The sequence below is a fragment of the Ambystoma mexicanum genome, chromosome 12, assembly GCF_040938575.1.
Source record: "Ambystoma mexicanum isolate Mex_15411 chromosome 12, UKY_AmexF1_1, whole genome shotgun sequence".
Lineage (NCBI taxonomy): Eukaryota > Metazoa > Chordata > Amphibia > Caudata > Ambystomatidae > Ambystoma > Ambystoma mexicanum.
The window spans coordinates 150,260,155-150,276,211 of record NC_090936.1 but is presented as its reverse complement, the minus strand read 5'-3'; positions in this window follow the sequence as shown (position 1 = coordinate 150,276,211).

Here is a 16,057-nt window from a genome sequence, read left to right as displayed (position 1 = left end):
CCGAAGGAGGGCGGTGGCACCTTCCTATGTTGTGGGGGACAGGGTTTGGCTCTCTTCTCGTCACCTTAGGCTACCTGGTTGTCGCAAGCTTTTACCCCGTTTTGTGGGCCCGTATGGAATTACTGCTGTGATCAACCCTGTAGCCTATCGCCTCTCAGTCCCTGCTTCCTGGCGCATACACCCCGTCTTCCACACCTCTTTGTTGAGACCTTGTCCGTCCCCTACTCGTCTCCGGTCTACGCCTGGCCCTGTGGCAGTGGGTGACTCCGTGGAATATGAGGTTTCTGCTATCTTGGGTTCTCGCTTTATCAGAGGTGGGCTCCAGTATCTTGTTGACTGGGTGGGTTTTGGCCCCGAGGAGCGTTGTTGGGTTCCTGCTGGGGACGTCCATGCCCCGAGACTTGTTTCACGTTTCCACCGGGATCACCCTTCCTACCCACGTGGTCGTGGGCCATTGAGGGGGGGCTCTGTCATACACAACAAACCAGTCCCGCCACCATGCACCTTTTCAGATACACCAGCACACACGGTTACTGTCCCCGGGTTGCAGCCCACCTCCCGAGACATCTCCTTACCTAGGGTGCGAGGGAGTCGCCATCGTCAACGAGGGCGGGCAGTGCGGAAAGTCCGACCCGGTCTGTTGCCTCGTTTCCATTGGCAACTCCCATGGAGACTGCGTTCGGGTTGGAACACCCGATTGCGGTTACTTCCTGGTTCCGCGGTGCTCTCCCGATCACGTGCCCAGAGTTCCGCTCACGTGATCGGGAGCCGGCGCACATAAAACCGGGAAGTTCGAGTTTACTCACCGCTTCACAGCTGTTTCACGACTCTGTTCGGCAATTGCAGCATTCACGTTACCTTGATACTTCGGATTTGGACCTTGGCTTATGAATCACGGACTGGCTTGCTTACTCCTCGGATCTTGTCGCTCGGATATTGGTACATTGGACACTCGGCTTTGCTTAACGGATTGTTTTCGGATTGCCCTTTCTTGACTCTACGATTTTCGGCCACTGGCGCTACGTGGTTAACTCAAGTGCCCATTAAGTTACCGTCAGGCTACAGGTACAACCGGCTACTACCATCTGGGACACGGCTGACACGGCTGTCCGGATCTACGGCGCTCCCTCGCACCAGATCCCCGACACCCCAGTATCATCCCTGTTGGGTTTAGGTAAGAGATTCTTACACACTTCTTCATATCACAGTACTGTGTTTGCCTGTGCTAACCTTACCTTCCATTTAACAGCCTCCGGGGTCCTGGGCGTCATCAGATCCGGCGAACCAACAAACCACCTGTGGCCTCAAAGCTCGCACAGGGAGTTTATTCACTCATCCCTGTGGGTGATTTGTGGACAGAGGTCCATTACTCTTCACTACGCGGCAAGTCACGACAGAACCGATAAAGAACTACACACCCGAATTTTCACAAAACCGACAGACAGAAACAGTTTGCTGGAAGCTACTAGCTTTCACCCCAAAAGCACGATAGACAGCATCCCTATTAGTCAGTTCATGCGAAACAGAAGAAACATTTTCGAGGAATCTGAATATGAGAGACAAGCGGAAACCCTAAAGTTGAAATTCCATCAGAGAGGCTACAAGATGAACCATATACAGAAAGTATCAGAGAAAGTTTCTGAGATGCTGAGAGAATCTCTATTGAAACCCAAACAACCAGGGGGAGAAAAGTCACTGGTCTATGTCACTACACATTCGCTACAAAGCAATAAAATCAAAAAAATCATCAAGAAAAACTGGCCATTACTTAAAATGGATCCCATACTTTATCAAACCTTACCAGAGTTGCCTACGTTTGCCTTTCGTAACAGTCAACCACTTCGCAACACGCTAGTGAGGGCAGATATGACAGATTTAAGGACATCACACACGAATTTCAAAGGCAAGGGGAATTAAATTAGGCACCCCTACTCAGGGAAAGCTATTAAATTGAACCACTCTTGCACGTGTGACTCTAGCAATGTTGTCTATGCTTTGAAATGTCCATGTGGGCTGTTCTATGTAGGTCTAACAACAACACGGAAAGTGAAAACCCGATGGACTGAGCATAAATCGAACATTAGGACTAAAAGCCTCAAGTCACCTGTGTCCACCCACTTTATAGAAGCCAGACACAATATTGCACAAATGAAGTGCGTAATCCTAGAGCAGGGGAATGTTAATAACAGAGCGGGTGACAAATAGAAAACCTTTGCAAAAAGAAATAGCATGGATTGAGAAACTGGACTCCCTCTCTCCGACGGGGATGAATGGTGAGTTCAACCTAATGTGCTTCCTATGATAACAGAACAAATGTGTCAGTGAATATTAACAAATCACAATACACTGTTACCTTGGAAGGTAGAACAGACTGCTATCTTGAATAGCAGAGATCTGGGGACTTTAATCTATGGAATGTGAGCTACTACATGGACAGACTGAGATACTAGTGTAAAATTGAATAAACCTTGAGCAATCAAAATACTTTGTGTTCTGGGGAGGGTTGAACATATTTGCTTCAGGAACTGTGGGGATTAGGCAATTTTAATCCATGGGAATGTAAGCTACTATGTGGACAGACTGGTACATTAATCTGACAGAGTCTATATAGAGGCGAAAAAAAGTATTTGATGTGTACTGTAACGTAGTAATTACTATAATCCGGAATGAAAGTTGCCCCGTTGTGCGTGGATAACTTAGTGGCAATGCAAATGTTGAGTTCACCTTTATTGACCCTAATACCCATTTGAGGTATTGTTAAACTTTGGTCATCATATGACCACACTAGAGGCGGGGCAGGAGGACGCAGTAGCAGGCAGCGACCGCCTGTCCCCCCGACCCCCGTCCTCTAGCGGAATGCAGGAATTACCATATCTAAATCAAGAGCATCATAGGTATTTACCGTAAGACTTTTGACATCGGGAATCGCATTATATATTTTATTTTTTCAGGTCACAACAACAACATAGGAAAGTAGGAACCATCTGGTAGCTATTACTGATTGTATTCCTAAGGAACATCAATAGATTATCTTTGCGGTTAATATCAATGAAGCAGAAGGGAATGAAATGCCAGCACTGACATTGGTGAGAAGCCTGGCATTATACCTTTGTATAACCCTCACAAATCCCCAAGCAAGATGGCCGACCCAAAGCGTTGTAATCGCTTGTGGGTATGCGTGTGGTGTCCTAGGCAACAAAGAGTTTATCTTCGCGTATTGCATGACGGATCGGTTTACTTGCTGCCCGTCACTGTATGCTGAGGACACTTTTGTAGAGAGGTAAGGTCACAGATGCGACTGTACTCAGCGTAATCTTACAAATGTAAATAAAGGGCAGGTAGTCCTCACGGGCATATTTGTTTTCGGTGAATTTGAACAAGTGAAAGTGAGGAGACGATATCCCCTACGGACCGTATACCTCCTTGATATCCTAATATAATACTGTATGTTACTTATGTTATTGCGTGTGGAGCATAAGAGTGCACAAAATGAAGAGCTAGCATTTAACACGGCCTGGGCATTACATCTTCGATATATGCCGGGTAGGTAGAGCGCATGGTGCTTGGTATTGGATAGCTGGGAGGAGATAGCCGCACAGTATAGCAGCGGGAGCAAGTATAGGTATAACTAAAATAACACGGCCAGTAATGTAGGCTACAAGCCTTTAATAACAAACACAGTGCGGATATGTGACACTGATGAGATGCCCCTTATCCCTCCTAGGTCATCACCTAGTGCGAGATACGTAATTCGGTTGGCCTCAACGACCAAAGCTGGATATCGGAGTGGGAGACACTAAGTACACTGGTGTTTATACCCAGGTAAACCTTGAAATTTAGATGTATCAAGGCTACATACTCTTTTATACCTATGGAATTAGACCATTAAAGATAGTGATGTATGTTATTTTTTATGTATGTTATGCAACAGTGCAAGAAGAGATTGTGTCCCTGAAGGACCATGAGCAACTAATTACTATTTGATTGATGAACTACCGTAGAAGGTTAGTTAACTTTGGTTTCATTAGTTTAAAATGGAGAACGCCGATTGACGTATACTAAACCATGTATTGTTACTATTAATTTCAGATATACAGAAGATTATGAATGAATCTATTGGTTACAAATCTATGCTGAACAAGCCCTGATGATGGATGACATATCCGAAATGCGTCGGCTAACTGTTGAATGATTGAATCTGACCAAAATTGTATATGGTTCTACTATTGTATTAATAAGAATTTGGTTGAATCACAATTTTTACACTGAGAAGTATACACAAATATCACAATATGCTTTTATTGTGAAATCCTACTTTTTGAAAAACACTGATGTAATTTTCACACATCTTGAGGTTTCATTTGAAATTTTATTTGAAATTTTGTTTGAAATTCAAGTTTAAAGCTCGAGTAAAAATTGTTTGAGCTTTATGGAGAATTGTGAAATTGTGACTTTTTTTGTTGCGATCGATAATCTCTCCATTGAGGCAACACATTTAAGAATATTTTTTAATTGTTGAGTATGACTAGAAGAGTAGGAGGTCGCTAGACCCCAACAGGACAACAGCTTATATGGGTTTTGGTTTAAATGTTTCTCATTGCACCAGAAGTTATAGAATCTCATTTAAAAGTTTACAAACACTACAAGCAGAATCGTTATACTAATCACTACCGAGAAAGGTACATGGTTGTGCCCCTCTACGTTTAACTACGTTATTCTTTCTACTGAGGCACTTCATTGTTGCCAACTGCGCGGGTATGCACAGGTATGTAGCCAATTGAAAGGGTGATGGGATGTTAGCACTTGCATGTCAGGGGAAGTGATCGGAAGAGCAGGATGTGAGACAAATCATTCTCACAGCCTGACTTCAGACGTGAAGGGGACAGTGTCCTGCTTAACATGAAAGCTAAAATGGAAGAGTCCCTCCCGAATGTGTAAAAGAGTCTGATTGATTGCCCCATATTATTAAGCTTGCCCCTCCCCCCACATTCTGTGAAGTTAATCCGTCTCTCAACATGGGAGGGCTTGGCCCCTCCCGAAATTGTAGCCTAGTTGCACCCCAGAACCAACATGTAGTCACTCTGCTGATGTACTGCAGTCATCCAATGTCCCACAATGTTCAGCTCCTTCTGCCCAAAGCTTACCCTCCCCTCGGAGTGCTCTTAGTTGGCTCTGGTCTTGGGTTGCAGACCAGGGATAAGAGGGCTGGGGAGCAGAAAAGAAAGAGAAGGGTGAAGAAAAGAGAAAATTAAGAAATGAGTAAAGGCCTTTACAAAAGGGATATCAAAGGGCATAACGACTGCATGAAAAACAAGCTTTGGCAATGGCAATAGTTTGGGCTTTTGTGTAGGCATGGGAAAGGCACTTGCCAAGCACTGCTAAATTCTGAGAGTATCTGGCCAGCTACTACTAGCATTGTCTGACAAATGCCTAGTACTTATACACAAACCAAAACGGTTGGCTTTACCAATGCTTGTTTTAAGAGGACATGCATAGACAGTGCCTATAACTCAACTGGCGACCTGGAAGACATTTTATTACACCAGTAGCGCCTTTGAAAACACGCCAGCTGGCACTCCCAGTGCAAACCTTGGTGTAAGGCTTGGTTAAAGCGAGCTCAAAGCGTTCCCATGGGGAGGTGCTTTGGGCGGGGAGGGGCAGGAACTGGGTGGGAATAGCCATGGGCAGTCAATGGGTGGCCAAATAACCAAACAACACCTACAGGCTGTGTCCCTCCTCATACGCCATTTCTACCCATCTGTATCCCGAGTGGTAAAGAAGTATGTTACCCTCTACCTCAGCAGGACCATTCCCCCATAGCGTGTCTTCAATTCGCCCTCCAGTAGTCTCCCTGTCCCTCCATCTTGTGCACCCGGATCCATGACTGCTCTGGTCTCCAGTCCAGTCCAGGACTCCTGACCCTGGGCCTGGGCTGCAGACCGCGGGGACTGGATAAGGGCCGGGGCGGCTCAGGAGGTTGAGGGGGACTGGAGAACGGACTGACGACAGGCTGAGCTGACGCACGCACACGCTGGCTCTCGACGTTGTGACTCGTGCTCCTCAGTATTGCTAATACGCTCGCAATTAGAAATCACTCCCGTTTCTAAATGCCTCTGTCATGTAGACACGCATTTTGAAACAGCCACAGGATGGTTTCCTAATTCCTCGCGCCCAGGTTATTTAATGAGGAGTCTTCCGGCGTGTAAGAATGTAGTAATGTTATGGCCATATATGGCATTCTGGGGTGCACGAGAGCGGGAGGTTCACTCAGCACGTGTGGCAGCGCGCACTGCAGATAGGCTGCTCTGACCTCTCCCGCGCTGGCGCGACCCGTGCCCTTCAGGAATGTTGCCAATTCACCTACATCTGGCAAACAATCCGGTTTCTAAATGTTTGTCCAATAAAAGCAAACATTTTGAAACCGCCACAGGATAGTTTGCTAATTGTGGGGCCTTACCTTCTGAGGGCGGGCGAGAGCACACATCGCGTACCTCCTCGTATGCCCTTTCTCCCTGTCTGTGCTCTAAACATAGGGGTCTCTAGAGGGAGGTATAGGGGGGCAACCCCCTCCTCCCTATTGGCTGCTTTGCACCCCACAATTGGCGGCCTTCCTTTCCCCCATCGCGCCGAATGACCCGACCCCCCCCCCCCCCCCCCCCGGCAAATAACTCTTTACAGGAGCCTCAAAGGTACCCCTTTCCCCAGCGTCATTCCCGCGTTTGCAGGTTCTATTTGTCCAGCCAGAGTTCTTTCTTCTTGCTTGAAAAGGCGCCAGGGAATCAGTGGCGTCGCCAGGAATCAAATTTAAGAGGGGCACAGAGGGGGCCAAAGACAAAAGTAGGGGGGCACAGACAAAAGTAGGGGGAGAACATTGTCACAGCTCGTCTTAGGTAGGGGAGGGCACAAGGTTTCACAGGGGGGGGACCCCAGCCCCCCCAGTCCCCTCCCCCAGCGACACCACTGCAGGGAATCAATGGGCCATGAATATCACTGGGGAGGGGCCATCACTGATAAAAGCAGGATTTTTATATGCTGGGCACACCTTTGTTTTCCAAATGTGCATCTTACACTTGTCTAGAAAAAAACAAAAAAAGACATTTCCAAGCTGAAACATGCTCTTAAACTTACATTAGTTTTCGTTAGAATGCGTTTCTTTTTTGTCAGACTACCACACAAATACCCTGTGGTTTTGCTGCCCCTTCCTTTGCATTTTAACACAAGATATATTTCTAAAGCTGTTGTATACTCGTCAACCTGCTTAATCACAAATAAATGCTTCTATTGTGCTGACAGCAGTTATTAGGAAATTAAACTGTGGGTTCCTGGGTGCCAGGTTTTTCATTTTCACTATAGGGTCAGAAATTCCCCCACCCTCACCCTGATTTACAGCCAGTTTTAAATATATAACATCTTAGCAACAGTCATTGAACCTGCTGAGCTACCCTGGTAGTCTTCTACTGTAGGACATGTCTATGGATCCCTTCATGTGTTCAAGATCAATGCATTAACAACACTGCAGTTCATGAGCAGGACTTCAAAGTCAACATTATTTAATCTCCAGCTACAATGACCCTGTGCATAGATTCATTGACAGCATAACAGTGGTGGCTGCTGCAAAATGGGCGAAGGGCACCAACCCACGGGCACCCTGACCCATTTTGGAGGAGCCAACCCAGTGTAAACACTGAGCACTCCCTTAGCTGCTTTTTTGCAGCCGATGGAGCACTCCTCGGCTGGCTTGAACTGTTAAAGGACAAGGCGAGCATTCAAGGATCTGCTGGTACTCCTCTTGGCTTCATCGTCCGGATTTGCGGGACGCTGCTCCTTTAAGCTGCTCTCCTAGAGCAGCCACATGACAATGCAAAGCGTTCGCGAAGTGTGTGGTTAAGAGTGTTCAGGAGTGTCAGGACCGTCGTGAGTCAGCACCTTACACACCATTTGTTTCTACCTCTTGTTCCTGTTATACAGCGCTTTGGATCCCGCCGTCTGTGGCTCTAGAGAGATGTCGCAGATTGCCGCCAGTAGCACCACCTAAAGGTTAGTTCCTGGAAACCTTTGTTGACAATTAATTTTGACAGAGACATTGCTTGTTCCCTCTCTACCTAGCTTCTGTGACCTTGTGGGAGTGCGTCTTCGGTAAAGCAGCATCGGTTTCATAGCCTGGTGGGTTTTCGTCGTCTCCAAGATGTTCCTTCATAATGTATCTTCGTAGCGGCTCGCTGATTTCCATGGCGTCTGTTGTCCGTTCGCCTTTCAATTTCTGATCAGGACATGTTGCTTGCGGTTTCATTCCCTCACCCGCAATCACCAATTTCACCGTCTGAAAGCGAACTAATGGGCATTGTCCTGGATGATATTGAACCTTTCACAATAGGTACTGCCTTGGCTAACAACTCGAATGACCATGCCACCATGCAAGCAAACATGAACACCTTTTTCCCCCCAACTATAGGGAAATCGGGGTCACATACTGAAGCACTGCGATCTGCTGCTCTTGAAACCACACTGCAAGGCAAAGCCCATTTGCAGAATTCAGTCGTGCTAGAATCTTTTTCTTCTTTCCCTTTGGCCTCTACATTTTTATCAACCTAGCAGCCTTTTGCGGCCTTTAAACACACAACTGGTCTGGTCGAATTCTCTGTCCCGGAAGCATTGGGCGAAATTAATCAAGTCTTAGCAATATTTGTCTCTTTGTATGAGACCTTGAAAGCAGAAATTAAGTCCCATTCGATTTTACTAGAATCTCTGCTATTTAAATTTGAAAATGTACAACTGCATAAAACTGTAAATAACTGCAAGCGTAATTATGTCACTCAAACAGCGGTACATTCTGGCACAGCCCTCAAATCAATAGATTTAGTAGATGTAAATAAATCAGTGACGTCTCATCAAATTGGTTTGGGTTTGCCCCAACAGGATTCACAGTCGACCTGTGTCTTGCCGAACAAGAGGTTGCCCTCTCCCTCTTGCCCTTTGCACTCTATTTCAGGAGATGAATTGTGTCAATCTGTAATTTTGACATCGGTTTCCAAGCCTGTCTTGGATTTGAGTGGCCCTCAAGGTCCCTGACTCACCGAAGAATGCCTACCTTCAGTGGCTAACCTTAACTGGGGAGGGGCACAATGCCTTGACCAAAATCCATTATTGGCCACCAATGTAGTTGCCATTGGAACACGGGTAACTAAATTAAGTGGTCAATTGATTAAAAAAAGCCTAAAACCTTGTACTACCTAAAAGAAAATGACATTCCTCAGTGAAATTTCTCAACTCTTAGCTAAAAAAAGCCTCAGGTCAGGAGCAAATCAAGGTCTTCTGTTCTGGACCCTGCTGTGTTGGGGTCTTGTATGATTAAAAGTGATTTATAAGCAGGGAAGGGTTTAGGAACAGGAGTGGCCTTCCCTAAACCTAATCCCTCGATATCTGCTTCACTAGTTTCCAACAAATCTCGCTCTGGTTTAGTCCTTGGGTACGAAGTGCCAATTGAGTTCTCTCGTGCTGGTTCAGTGCAAACTCTTTCCCAACCATTGTGTGGAGCATTGTCTAGGCCGGATTGCCCACCTTCTCGTCTGGCTCTGTCCCCCAACCTATCCACCTCCCAGCGAGTGTTGGGCACTGGGCTTCATGCTCAGTCTCAGAATGTAGAAACTCATTCTTCCTCTTTGAAATCATATTCTTCTCCTGCGGCTGAGGTATGAAGGGCCTGGAATGTCCTCTCGCTGACTGGAGGTTAGTCGCAGGCACCCTCTATAAGTTCCTAACCTTTCCAGCAGTGTGCCTACAATCATCTCCTCCATGGGTCAGAGGTACTCCACTTTAGTCTTTAAATCCCTCAGTGACCACCTCCCCCATGAGAAATCTTCTCTTGGCTACCTTGATGGATCAATAACAACTCAGCTTGTCCAAAATGTGCCCAATTGGGGTTGAGCTCTGGTGCAGTTGACCCGCTGAGGAAACCTCTTGGTTCATATGCCTTGAATTGGCTAGGAGGCGGGGTAGCTCTGGGGAGGGAAACTATGCCGATCAACTGTACTTAATGGAATTCCTTCAAGTCGGTTGTCTGTTATACTCGAAAGTGTCATACCTGAAAATGGGCAATTTTCATTGAACCGTTCCAATGTATTGAGGTGATCTTCCCTTCCAGCTCTTCACTTAATTTGTTCATCTGATATTGAAAGAGTTTTCGTCTGTGATCGACAATTTAGTGATCGCATTTTCCGAACATTAAAAGCAAAGTTGGTAAGGGACCTATTACTTAAGGAGTTAGATGCCATTAGATGAAGGAGCTTCGATCTTACCATATATTTGCCCCCTACCCCTGGCTTCTCTTCCCTTGATAGGGGAGAAGTCTTTGTCAGATATGGATGAAGCCTTATGTAAAGAAAGTGCACGTTTAAGGAGTGTGCTGGACCTAGGCAGGTCAGCCATTGGGTTTACATTTTATGATGGACACAGGCCCAGCCCCTTCCAAAATCTCCATTCTCATCCCTGACATTGACTTTCAACTGCTTTTGTTGCCCTTGAATACGAGGGGGCACAAGACTCTTCTTTCAGATATTGGAGTGGGCACTCTGCTCTTGGCTCATACTGTGGTTGCTCTCCAAGAGACTTGGCTCACCAAATTCCCCGCCAAAGATGGTAATCAAATGGTGCATCGATCGGCTAAGGATGGTTTGATGGGTAGGCCTTTTGGTGGTTTGGTGAAACTGGTTAAAACATTAAGTCCAGTATCCATTGTGTCTTCTACAGCCACACATGTTGGCATCCTAGCTAACAATATTGTACTTCGACTGGACATTTGGGAAATGTTGCTATTTAATATATATTGGCATAGCGGTGCATGCCCAGATCGTTGATTGTTCCAATGAACGGTTGGTTGACCATAAGAATGGCCAGCTCATTTCACTGGACGATTTGAATGCAAGTGGTATATCTGTAGATTTTGACCAACTGCTAAGTCAGTCTCGGCATGTAAAGTACAGTATGGGAAAATGTGGACCCAAAATTTGACTGGGTTGGGCTTAATAAGGATCAATGGATGAGTTCCAGGTTATGATCCGAGCAGGCCCACCTGGTCGAACGGTTTGGTTTGCTCCACTTTAGATTACATTTATGTGTCTACTCCTCTCTTTGAAAAATGTCAACAGTTGTCGATCTGTGATAATTCGTTCAGCAATCATAGTTACCTGTCTGCGTCTTTTCTGTTTCTCACAATGTCCTCTTCTCTCACCAAATCTTTTATCTTAATATTATTATTAATCCGGCCTGTAATCGAATGAGTTGGAATCCTAAGAGAATAATGAGGGTTAACTTGACGGCTTCTTCTATTTTAAGCACCTCTGCTCTAGAATGGCAATTTGAGGCTTTTGAAGCGCTGACATTTGGGGGGGGGGGTGTTGTCACTGATCTGTTGGGTAGGGGCCTTGCTCTACGGACCACCCAGAATAAAATACCTTGGAAGCATAGGCATGTCTATAACTCAGATGTAGTTAGAAAAAACGACTACTCCAAAAGGACGCTGAAGCAATGCTCCTAAGCTTGCGGAATAAGAACATGTGCACTTTTTGGTCACTTTTGAATGATATGAGTGGCACACAATCTTACCATAGGTCGACATCGATTCCTGAAGCCCTCTGGGTGATTCATTTTAACAAGGTATTTGCTTCCCCATCTCCTTTGGGCTGGTCTTGTCCTGTACTTAGTCCCAGTGGTTTGGATGGCTGGTCTTTGACCACTGCCCATGCAAAGGTCCTGAGGACTACAGATAAAATCAGGTCCTTTAGAGCCCCTGGCCCAAATAGATTGTCAAATGTTCTCTTTAAAGGGGATCCAGCTGTGTGGGCCACAATCTGAACTATTTTTTTCACCAACATTGCAGAATGTGAATTTATGCCTCCTTCTTGGTCCACAGCTCATGTACCTCCTGTATACAAGAAGGGATCTTGCTGTGAGCCAGCAAATTATCGCCAGATTGCAATCTTAGAGGCAGACAGCAAGATGTTTTCAGTAATTCTTTTGAAGCACCTCCAAGCCTGGCAGAGCGCCATTGGGAGAATTCCCAAATGGCAAAATATGCTTTCGTAAGAACCAGAAAACTGCGCGTAACGGAGTGAATATAAAATCTATTGTGACTAAAGTTTGGTGTGGAAAGTCGGATGTAGTCTACTTAGCCAGTGTAGATTTGTCTGCCGCTTTTGAAATTAAACAGATGGTGCATTCCGGTCGGGCTCCTCCGGTTACTAATCGCTCTTCACACCAAAACGAATATCAAAATTCAGTTAGATGCTGAGGGCTCCCTATCTCAAAATGTCATGACATTGAATCAGGTAAGGCAGGGATGTGTACTTGCTACTTGCCTATTCTATCTGTATCTCTCTGTCATAGGCGTTCCTTTGACTAAAGCGGCCCTGGCTTCTCCTCGATTGGACACGCTGAATGTACCCTACCTCGCTTACGCGGATGATTTCCTATTATTTGATACGACCTCCAGGGGCCTTCAGCGTATCCTAAATTCCAGCGTATTCCTGGTGTTCGTCACTGATCATAATTTGCATATTAATGTCTCTAAAACAAAAGTCCTTACTTGTGCTGTTAAGAATACAAAGTTGGCCCTGGGGTATACATTCTATATAGATCAGGTCCAGCTGGAGACAGTGGAACACTTCACCTATTTGGGCATTCCAATCTTTGAATGCAAATCCCAATTGGGTTTGAGGGATGTGTTGCTCACCCTAGGAGTTAGGAAATCAGTTAAAGCGTATAGATCTTAAATATGACAAGAGTCACCATTCTCCCAGCTATCAAATTCTATGAGGGGAAAGGAATCCCTAAAATATTGTATGGCATTGAGTGGCTTCCTGACTGGGTATGCAACATTCTCACTGTTGTTGAAGGAAATCTGTGGAGATTAGTTTTTCCTGTACCGAAAGGCCTTCCAATCTCGATCATTCAATATAATCTTCGTCTTCTGTCTTTGAAATGTAGAGCACAGTGGAGGCTTTTGGCTCTCTACTATAACATTCTCTCCTCTGAATTAGTGCCATGTCTATACACGGAGTTGAAGACGATTATAACTAATGCCAAGGATCCATTTTTTTTCTTCCTTTACCAAGGCCTGTGCTTCCATTCACTTGGGTCTGGCCTATTACAAGAAGGTCAAAATCATTGCCCCTTTTCTATCCATTTATCCCCATCCATCAGTTGGGCGCTCGTTCATCCGTTTTAGGTGGAATTTGTTTGAAACACGAGAACTATTGGCACACTTTTACAATCATCCACTCAGTGTTGAATCCCTAGAACATCAGATTATACATTGTCCGGAGTTGAATGGAAAGCGGAAAGTATATTTTAAGAACTATATGAAGAACTATATGACATTTCTGAAAACTGATTTAGCAGGTCAGGTTACATCAAATGTGGTAGCAGTTGTGGGATTTTTAGTCTCATTGAAGCTTGAATGAATTTTGAGTCACTTTTGTATTTCCTATTACAAATTGTAAAATATATTAACTGATGATTGTAAATGGTTAATGAAAATATTGTATGCTGTTGTTTTGATTTTATATGATAAATGTTGCTTTTGTGTTAACTTTTAAACTCTTGTCAAAGGTTTGACAATAACCAAATGACAAACAAAAAAAAAACATGTTTATGTAACTGTGGCTCAATAAAAAAAAAAACATGTTTATTCAAAATTGTCCAACGGCTGAGAGATCCACAGAGGACACAAAGCCACACAATAGGTTCACAGGGCATTCGGTTTAACTGGATCCGCAGGATGGTTGTGTGAAATAAAGGCAACTGGGCCAGGTTTACCATAAGACCCTGGTTCTCGCAGTCCTTCCCATTCTCGAGTTGAGGGAAGTAGGTCATTCTTCTTGGTGGCAAACAGCCACTCAGTAGCCATGCTGGTCCGTCTCAAGCGACTGTTCTTCCAGTCCTTTAGCACAGCCAGGTATTTCTCCACTACTGTATGATTTTAATTAGGACCAGGGCTCTGGGGACTTCCTTTCATTCACATTTACTTTCTCCTTTGCTTCATTTCACCTCATCTCACTATTACTCTTTGCCACCTTCCTCCTGCTGGCCTCTGTGCTGCTCTGCCATGATCTTTCTCCTGTCACCTCCACACTGTTCCACGACACTCGTGTCCCTTCCTCCTCTCCTCTCCTACTCTACGTTCTCCTATAGCGGGCACACCGATCGGCCCAGGTTCTCTAATCTTAACACAGTCTCAACACTTTACTGGCCAGATGCTTTTTGGTTTCGACACATATGGTGGTGCTCTAGTGCCGCCCTGTGGCCATAACATTGCCACAGATTGGAGAGAGAGTAGCGAACGGGTGTGGAGAAGTAGACTATTTGGAATGGATGGCATCTGGCATTACTTTCAGCATGCACAGGCTGCCTCACAGGTTATTTTTAGTGTCTTTACCAGTATTTATTCTACCCCCTTCTCCTTTATCCCAGACCGTTTCGTTTTGTGTCAGTCCTTCGCCATTCCTTCTCTTTTGGCCCAGTCCTTCTCTATTGACTCAGTCATCCTTCTCCTTTTTCCTGCTCATGTGTCTCCTACTTCATCCCAGTCATTTTCCTCCTACGTTGTCCCATTCCTTATTCATCCCAGGCCTTCTCCATCAATGTCTCTCCCCTTTTCCTTTGTCCCAGTCCTCTTTCTGCCCAGTCAATCTCAACCTCTGTCCTAATCCTTCTCATTTCCCCGTCTTTTTCCTCTTCGCCCCATTCTTATCCTTTGTTCTCGTGTTTTTGTACATGCCAATCCTTCCTTTCTTTTCCTCCAGCCTCAACTTGGTCTGTCTTCTTTGTCCTAATTCGTCTTCTACTCATTCATAACCAATCCTTCTTTGTCCCAGTCCTCCTCCTTTGTCCCAGTCATTCCCCTCCTTCATCTACACCCACATCCCAGTTATTCTTCATCCCAGTCCTTCCTTTTCTCCATCCTGTTCCTTCCTCTCCTTCATCCAGTGTTCAAATTGGGCGGGAGAGGTGCTCCACTACCTTTTTAAAAAGAAAATTATGTTGTACTGTTCCTATACTTTTTAAAAGAAACCGTTGCGGAATGATTTTGTTTTAAAATAAATGAGTAGTAAGTAGTTGAACATTCCCTTAAATAGCAGGTGTGTTTGTTTAGGGGTTTGCATTGTGTGTGGGAGGGGGCATGGTGATGGGGTTTGTGGGGAGCGGGGCAACCCAGCAGGGAACCTAGTTCCACTACTTCTTTTTATGCACTTCGACCACTGCCTTCATCTCAGTCCTTTTCCTTTGTCCAAGTCATTCTTCTCCCTCACCCCAGTGTTTTTACTCTTTAGTCCAAATCCTTCTTACCAGTTCTTCTACTTCATCCCAGTCCACCATCTCCTTTGTTCCAGTCCTCCTCCTCCTTTATCCAGGTGCCTCTTCATCACTTTACTTCTGTTTCTCCTTTGTCCCAGTCTTCCTTCCTATCGTCCTTCATCCCATCCTTCTCCCTTCTTCAAGTCCTACTTCATTCCATTCCTTTTCTTACTCCTTCAACCTAGTCCTTCAACTTCATCTTTCCATTCTCCTTCATCCTTATCAGCCAGTTTCTCATGCACAATCCCCCAGGTAGCCACAGCCCTCCCCCTGTATTGCTTATTCTTCTTTTACCGCTTCTTTTTTCCCCTCTGCCTCCCTTTTTCTTGCCCTTATTCTTTTTTTTCCCTCCCGCTAGCATTCAGTTCGGGTGGAAATTGAACAAGAGAATGCGAAGAAAGAATAAAAGGCTTTATAAAGAGTTTGTGAGGGGGCTGGATGCTGAAAGCACACAACGTGATGTCATCTATGAAAATGTGCCTGTGTTATGCAGAATCTCTCTACTATCCTGAATCCTGTCCATACATCGATGTGTGGCATTTCTACATTTCGTAACCAGGGTCTTCTTGGTTAGAGGGCTTGAGATGTGCATGGAACTGTCACTCTGGTATTAAGCATTAAACCTGCAAGCAATATTAAAGCAAGAATGCTGCTCAAATGTTTCCGAGCCAGAAATAGGCATATGGCTTCATGCTAGTAGATCTTC